Genomic DNA, 7,069 nt, shown 5'->3' on the forward strand with positions numbered 1-7,069 from the left:
ATAAAAACAAGACTTCGGGCCCGTGTGAGCCCAGCAGCACCTCTGCCTGCTCTTAATATCTTTGTCCTGCCATCTGTCCCACTGATGCCTGTCAGTAGGTGGGAATGGCTTGAGATTAGTATTTTAACATCATATAGGAACGATGCTTCACTTTGTCCCTTCATGTCAAAGACCACCAATATTTTCTCATTTAGAACAGAAGTTTCATGATCTGAATATTTTTAGGTCTAGACCATCCTTAAAAAACCCATGTCTTGGAGCCGCAGGTTCCTGTTTTTCAGAAGTTTCCTTTTGCTTCTCAAACAATTCTCAGAATTTACCTTCTGGCTGTTTAACCTGGTGGAAGCATTTCGCTGTAGTATTCTCCCTGGTAGGTATAAGATGATGCTTAATCAGATACTGTCAGTACCTCTGGCCAGAAACACTGGCAGAGCTGAGAAAACTGAGGCCAGACAGACAGACAGACAGACACAGACACAGACACACAGACACACACACACACACACACACACACACACACACGTTCTAGAGACGACATCATCAAGTGATTGTGAACATGAGAAATTGCCAAAATCCTTCCTAAGCTTTCAGTAAGTCCCTGGAAAGCAGCCAGCGTGAATGAATGAATTAGGAAAAACAGAGAACTGTTTTGTTTTGGCAGTTGGTTTTGCCTTCCCTAAAAAATAGCAAGACAGCAGAATTAAATTTGCTTAGTAGCACTGACACTTTTCTTCCTATCCTGCCTAAAGACAGAACCTCAGGACAGTTGTGTTTGAGGCTGTTCACAGTTACTATGATCATATGATAACCCATAGAGTGCCTATTTCTTTATAGTCTTTTAATACTACTAATAGATCTTATTTAAACATGTACAACGAGCCTGGCACTTTTAAGCACTTTACATTAACTGAATCCTTACAACCACCCCATGCTGGAGGTATTGTTATTACCTGCATTTAGAGATTGCAACCTAAGGTTCACGTAATTAGCTCAGAATTAAGGAGTGATGGATCTGTGATTCCAAACAAACCCAAGCAGTTGTGCTCCAGCACCTTGTGGGTTTAATTATACAGTAAAACTTCACTTTTTCCTTTTGATGTACAGTTCTCTGGATTTTAATGTATGTATAAGCTCATTAACCAGCATAATCAAAATATGTAACAGTTCTAACAGCACCCAGCGTTATCACCACCACACAACAGTCCCTGTATATACTAGAATCCATCTCAAATCTAAAGGCGGGAACTTTTCAACCTTAGGAGGGACACATCTCAGAAAAGCAGCCCATTTTGAAGATCTCAAAGGTAACAATTTCCTTGGAAATTGTTAGTGCCACTTAGTTCTCCCTCTAGCTTCCTTTGAATCCTCCCATATACAATCCCAGCCTAAGAATACTCCAGAGCTAGCACGTGAGTGCGAGATGGGCTGCACCCTTGCTCACTTCAGCAGTGCTGTCCAAACTGTGTCCCACTGTGAATTCTGTGCCGTCTTACCATCTCAGATAGTTTTAAATCGAAAGTGCTTTCGGAACTGGCTGGGAATGTTTACACACTGCTAGTGAGCTTTGCCAAGTACCACGGACAGATCACAGCATGCGTGGAGAACCTGACCCACAATTCTGATTCACAGGAAATTTGCAATGCAAATACACAAAGAAATACACCAGTAAACTATCCTAAAAAAGAAACTGATTTTTAAAAACTAGTGGTTTCTATTTATTCACATGTCAAATATTTAAATTATTTAAAAAATTAACTTGGCCTTAAAATTGTTTAAAAATGGCCTTGCCTTTCTCCTTGAGCACTCATCCTGTTTCCTATTCCTTTTCATATCTTACTTTCATTAAAAGGGGATTTTAGTTGCACACACATCTAGCTGGAAGAGATTTATCATTTTCTATCGTTCACTTTAAGGTTAAATATTCAACACAAGAAAAATTAGAGAAATGCTGACTACTTTCCTTTAAATACCAGATAGTATATTTTACTGAAATACTTGGTAAAGAAAATGTCTTTTTCACTGGATGAAAAAACTATTATGTAAATTAATTCCAAGATATAAGCACAAAATTTATAGCATGGGAACTTGGATGAGATTGCTCAACAAAAGAAAACAATGGTTAACATTTACTAACTCACTAACTCAGCATGGGTTCAGAAAGTTCTAGGTACAGTTGCTCATTTGTCAATTGGAAATGCTTCTTTTTAAGCTACATTGAGGGCATAATTAGGTTTGTATCCACATTTGTTGCTGAGTAACTAACCACCCCAAAACAATGACTTTAAACAAGCTTTGCTCTGATTGCTGTTCAATCACTAAGTTGTATCTCTTTGCAACTCCATGAACTGCAGCCTGCCAGAATTCCCTATTCTTCACTATGTCCTGGAGTTTGCTCAAATGACTGTCCATTGAGTCGGTGATGCCATCCAACCATCTCATCCACATCCGTTGCTGAGTGACTAACCACCCCCAAATTTAGTGACTTGAAACAGGCTTTGTTCCAATTCTTTGGACTGGCAGTTTAATCTGGGCTCAGATCAGTGCTTCTTAGGCTCTACGGGACATGCATCTGCAGACCTCACTCCATGTCAGGAACTTCAGCTGGGACGGCTGTAACAGCTGGGAAACCTGGGTCTCTTCCCATGGCTCTCTCCACCTAGGCTCTCACCCTCAGGAGGCCAGTTCAAGCTCGTTCACAGGTGACGGTGTTCAGAAAGAGCACGAGCAGAAGTTACAAGGCCTCTGCAGGCTGAAGCTCAAATCACACAGCGTCACTCTGCTGTGTTCCACTGGCCAGAGCAAGCCGCAGTAGCGGCAAGGACTCAGGCTGACGGGAAGGGCTGCCAAGAATCTGTAGCCATTTTCATCTATCACAAGGTTTCAGTATGTTCATCACCTTGAGGAAAATGCAGTATAACATGCTGAGAGTCAATTACTAGGTAGGTTGATAAGAAGTCCAGGTCCCTGAGGAGGAGAAAGGGGTCTGGGGCTCTCAAGGAGAGGACAAACGGGTTTTTCCCCCACATTGCTTTGTCTTAGTGAATATAACAATGTGTCTTGCATCTTTTAATTTCATGGCTACAGTCACCATCTGCAGTGATTTTGGACCCCCAAAAATAAAGTCTGCCACTGTTTCCATTGTTTCCCCATCTACTTGCCATGAAGTGATGGGACCAGATGCCATGATCTTTGTTTTCTGAATGTTGAGTTTTAAGCCAACTTTTTCACTCTCCTCTTTCACTTTCACCAAGAGGCTCTTTAGTTCCTCTTCACTCTCTGCCATAAGGGTGGTGTCATCTGCATATCTGAGGTTATTGTTATTTCTCCCGGCAATCTTGATTCCAGCTTGTGCTTCATCCAGCCCAGCGTTTCTCATGATGTCCTCTGCATATAAGTTAGATAAGCAGGGTGACAGTATACAGCCTTGACGCGCTCCTTTTCCTATTTGGAACCAGTCTGTTGTTCCATGTCCATGCTACAGTAATCAAAACAGTATGGTGCTGGCACAAACAGAAACAGAACAGGAGAGAAAGCCTGCTGGGCATATAAAAGCTATGTTTAGCTTCCGGGTAGATATTATGAACTGGTTAGGTATTGTGATAGAGGGAAGGCTGCTTAAAGAGTACCCTCTTTATCATGTTAATATAAATAACACCTTATTATAAATCGGAAACCTTCAGATTAGGCCTAAATCCTTTTCACCTCCACTCCTAGCTGCTCCATTTACCACAGCATCCATCTCCCCACGTGATATTCTTCACTTAATCAGAAAAGCAGTGTGGCACAAACCTGCCACACTGCGGGACACTAGGCAATTTGCTTGTTTGCAGGAAGCAAAGTGGGAACACCTGCCTACTTCTTGGGGGTGCTGAGAGGACTGAGTTAATGCAGTGCTCAGAAGAGTGCTTGGTACTTAGAAAAGGATTACTCCTGCATGTTCATGTGAGATCTCCAGTTCCATGCAAAATGTTTCCCAGTTATTTCCGGGTATCCCCAGGGGTGGCTCACACGGATCATGAATAAGGCTAGCCTACTCATATGTGAAGTCAGCCAGTCCCTTCCTCTCCAACAGCAGCTCCCTTTAGTGTGATTTCATACTCCTGCACACAGGCCACAGAGCAGAAACACGCACGCCTCAGCACTCCACTGCTGCCACGACTGACCTGCAGAAAAATCATGTTCATCACTACCTCTACCGAAGAGGCCATCTCAGCACTAACGCAGCAGTGCAGATTCACGCCCTTGGCTCCCTCCAGTCCCTGGGTAATGCAATCCCTATAGCTGCCTCTGCTCCTGTTAACTGCAAGGCCCCATGCTTGCTACTAGGTAGGTAAACTTGTCTGCCTTACTCTCCATATATGTAAGATGTGCTATATCACGTCAGAAAAACCTTTGTTCTTCCAGGCAGATAAAAGTCCTGCTGGCGTCCCCACACTAGTTCACTAGAAATGGCCAATTCCAGCTACTGTTGTAGCTCACGCTCAAGCAGGGACCCCTGTCTCAATTTGCAGCTGATAGCTCAGTTGGTCAAGAATCTGCCTGCAGTGCAGGAAAGCCCGGTTCAATTCCTGGGTGGGGAAGATCCCCTGGAGAAGGGACAGGCTACCCAGTCCAGTGTTCTGGCCTGGAGAATTCACTTAGCTTAGAAGGGTATCCCCCACTACTGAACAGGTTAAAGTGAGTAACTCAGCACGTGAAACAAGAACCTAGGTCTATGGGGAAAAAGCTGTTCTTGACAGAGAATACCAGTTACCACACAAGTTATGTAACTGACTTAAGCAAGGATCAGTAGATGCTATATAATCAATGCGTGTGTTGAAGAATAAGATAGTTTCACTATATCATCCCACGGAATTATAAAGGGAAAAAATAACTTTGCAGTGGAGAAATATGATGGACAACACCTTAATCAAATAACAGAAGTTAAAACACTGGTATCAAAAAAAAAAACAAAAAACAAAAAAACACCGGTATCAGCAGCATGTGTCTTCTGATGTAACGTGCCAGTACTTACTATTCCTGCCAAGATGCATGGCCTGCTCTGAAGCATGAGGAATCAATTACAATACTCCAGACAGCTGGCAGGCACTCCTCAAACTCTTCATGTTGTCAAGGACGAAAGCCGTGGAGTTGTTTCCAATGAAAGAAAACTGACAACCAAAGGTGATGAGGGATTAGGAGCGGGAAGCTGTTAAAGGTTAGTGTTTCATGGGGCACACTTTGAACAGACTGTGGATTGAAGGCTACACTAATCTTTAAAGATGAGATTACCTGGTAGTTCAAATGGTAGCCTGCCTGCAATGTGGGAGACCTGGGTTTGATCCCTAGAGAAGGAAATAACAACCCACTCCAGTATTCTTACATGGAAATTCCCATGGACGGAAGAACCTGGCAGGCTACAGTCCATGGGTCACAAAAAGTCGGACATGACTGAGTGACTTCACAATGTTTAAAGTCCTGAATTTCATCATTATAACGTAATTGTACAAGAGAATGCCCTAATCTTTAAGAGATACAAATTGAAGTATTCAGAGATGAAGAGGTATGCTTGCAACTTAATTTCTGGGGTTCCACTACATAATGCATACCTACTAGAAGTATGACTGGTGGATCCCAAAGGGGTACACAGATTTCAGGGTATACCACTCTTGCAATTTCTTTTTAAGTCTGAACCTTTCTCAAGCCACAGCTTCTTAACAAAATCTCTCTCAAGACTTGCTATTTCCTGCTACATTGACTTTTTAATGCATTCAGAAAAATATCCTACTCTATGAACAAAGAGATTTCTGCATTATCAAAACCTTAAAATTACAACTACTACTGAATATTAATTAGATGAAATCAAGGAAACGTACACACACACGCCACAAAACACCACCCACACAATTATTCTTGGCCTGGGCAATTAACAACTATTTGCCCTTCTGAGGGCCAGATACAATGTTAGGTGCTTGAGTAAAGCAATGAACACAAAAGCATTCTTATGGACACTACAACATAGTTCAGTAAAGTTGTGGACACAAAAGCCCACATACCACTTTAACATTAAAACTCTACTATTTTACAAGACACATAAGACAAGTAGGTGTTATACAACTTACTCAAGTCAAACAGAGGAAGGACTTTATATATGTCAGGATATTTACTCTCTTATCTAGTGGAAAAAGTCTTAACACTAAAACTACATGCCAAGCACTAGACTAAGTGCTCAGTAAGTATTCAACACTCAAACCCACTCTATGGATACAAGGTCCATATTACCCCATTTTCAGGATGAAGAAACAGGTTTAATAAAGTTAAAATTTATTTGCCCAATTACAATAATAAGGGAGAGAGGCCTATTGTGAACACAACTCTAACAAGGGCCACAGAGCACTTAATACAGTGAACATTAAAATCCTTTTAAAGATCAGTACATTGTCCTTACTATTATTAATAGCATCTTTGCCAACCTGCCTTTATGGAGCTGAAGATAAGAGCTGTGAGGTAACATTGGAGGGGAGCTCATAATACTGTACCATTAACTCTACCTACAAATTAGGGTCAAGCTCTTAGTGAGACCATGGGCAGAATCCAAGAATGGCAAGAGGTTAAGGATAAACAAATGATACAAGTAAAAAATTAAAACAGGGTGAACCTCTGAGAAAGGAGTGGCAAAGGACAGGAGAAACACACTTGTAACCAAATACACTGATAACTTAAAGGTAACAAACTAAGCCACACATCAATAACATTTATATATTCATGATAATTTCCCCATATATCCTTGCACCATGCAGAAAACTTGTACTTCCTGTTGATTCAACCATGCCAATAAAATAAATGCTTGAAAATTCATTTTTCTTTTTGCTGATAGAGTCTTACAGGAGGGTAAAGGTGAATTGCTCATCAATTCAACAAGAAAAATCCATTCTTTCCTGATTCACGATCTTATAGGTCACTTGATGCATCAAGACAAAATGCAATCCAGTTGTTCTGATGTTTCTCCAACTTGTTCTCCCTCTTTCTAAAGGCCACAGAAATATCTAAGCCTTCAACATACAGCACAATTGTATATTTCCACTAACAA

Source organism: Dama dama, chromosome 6, assembly GCF_033118175.1.
Source record: "Dama dama isolate Ldn47 chromosome 6, ASM3311817v1, whole genome shotgun sequence".
In the NCBI taxonomy this organism is placed as follows: Eukaryota; Metazoa; Chordata; class Mammalia; order Artiodactyla; family Cervidae; genus Dama; species Dama dama.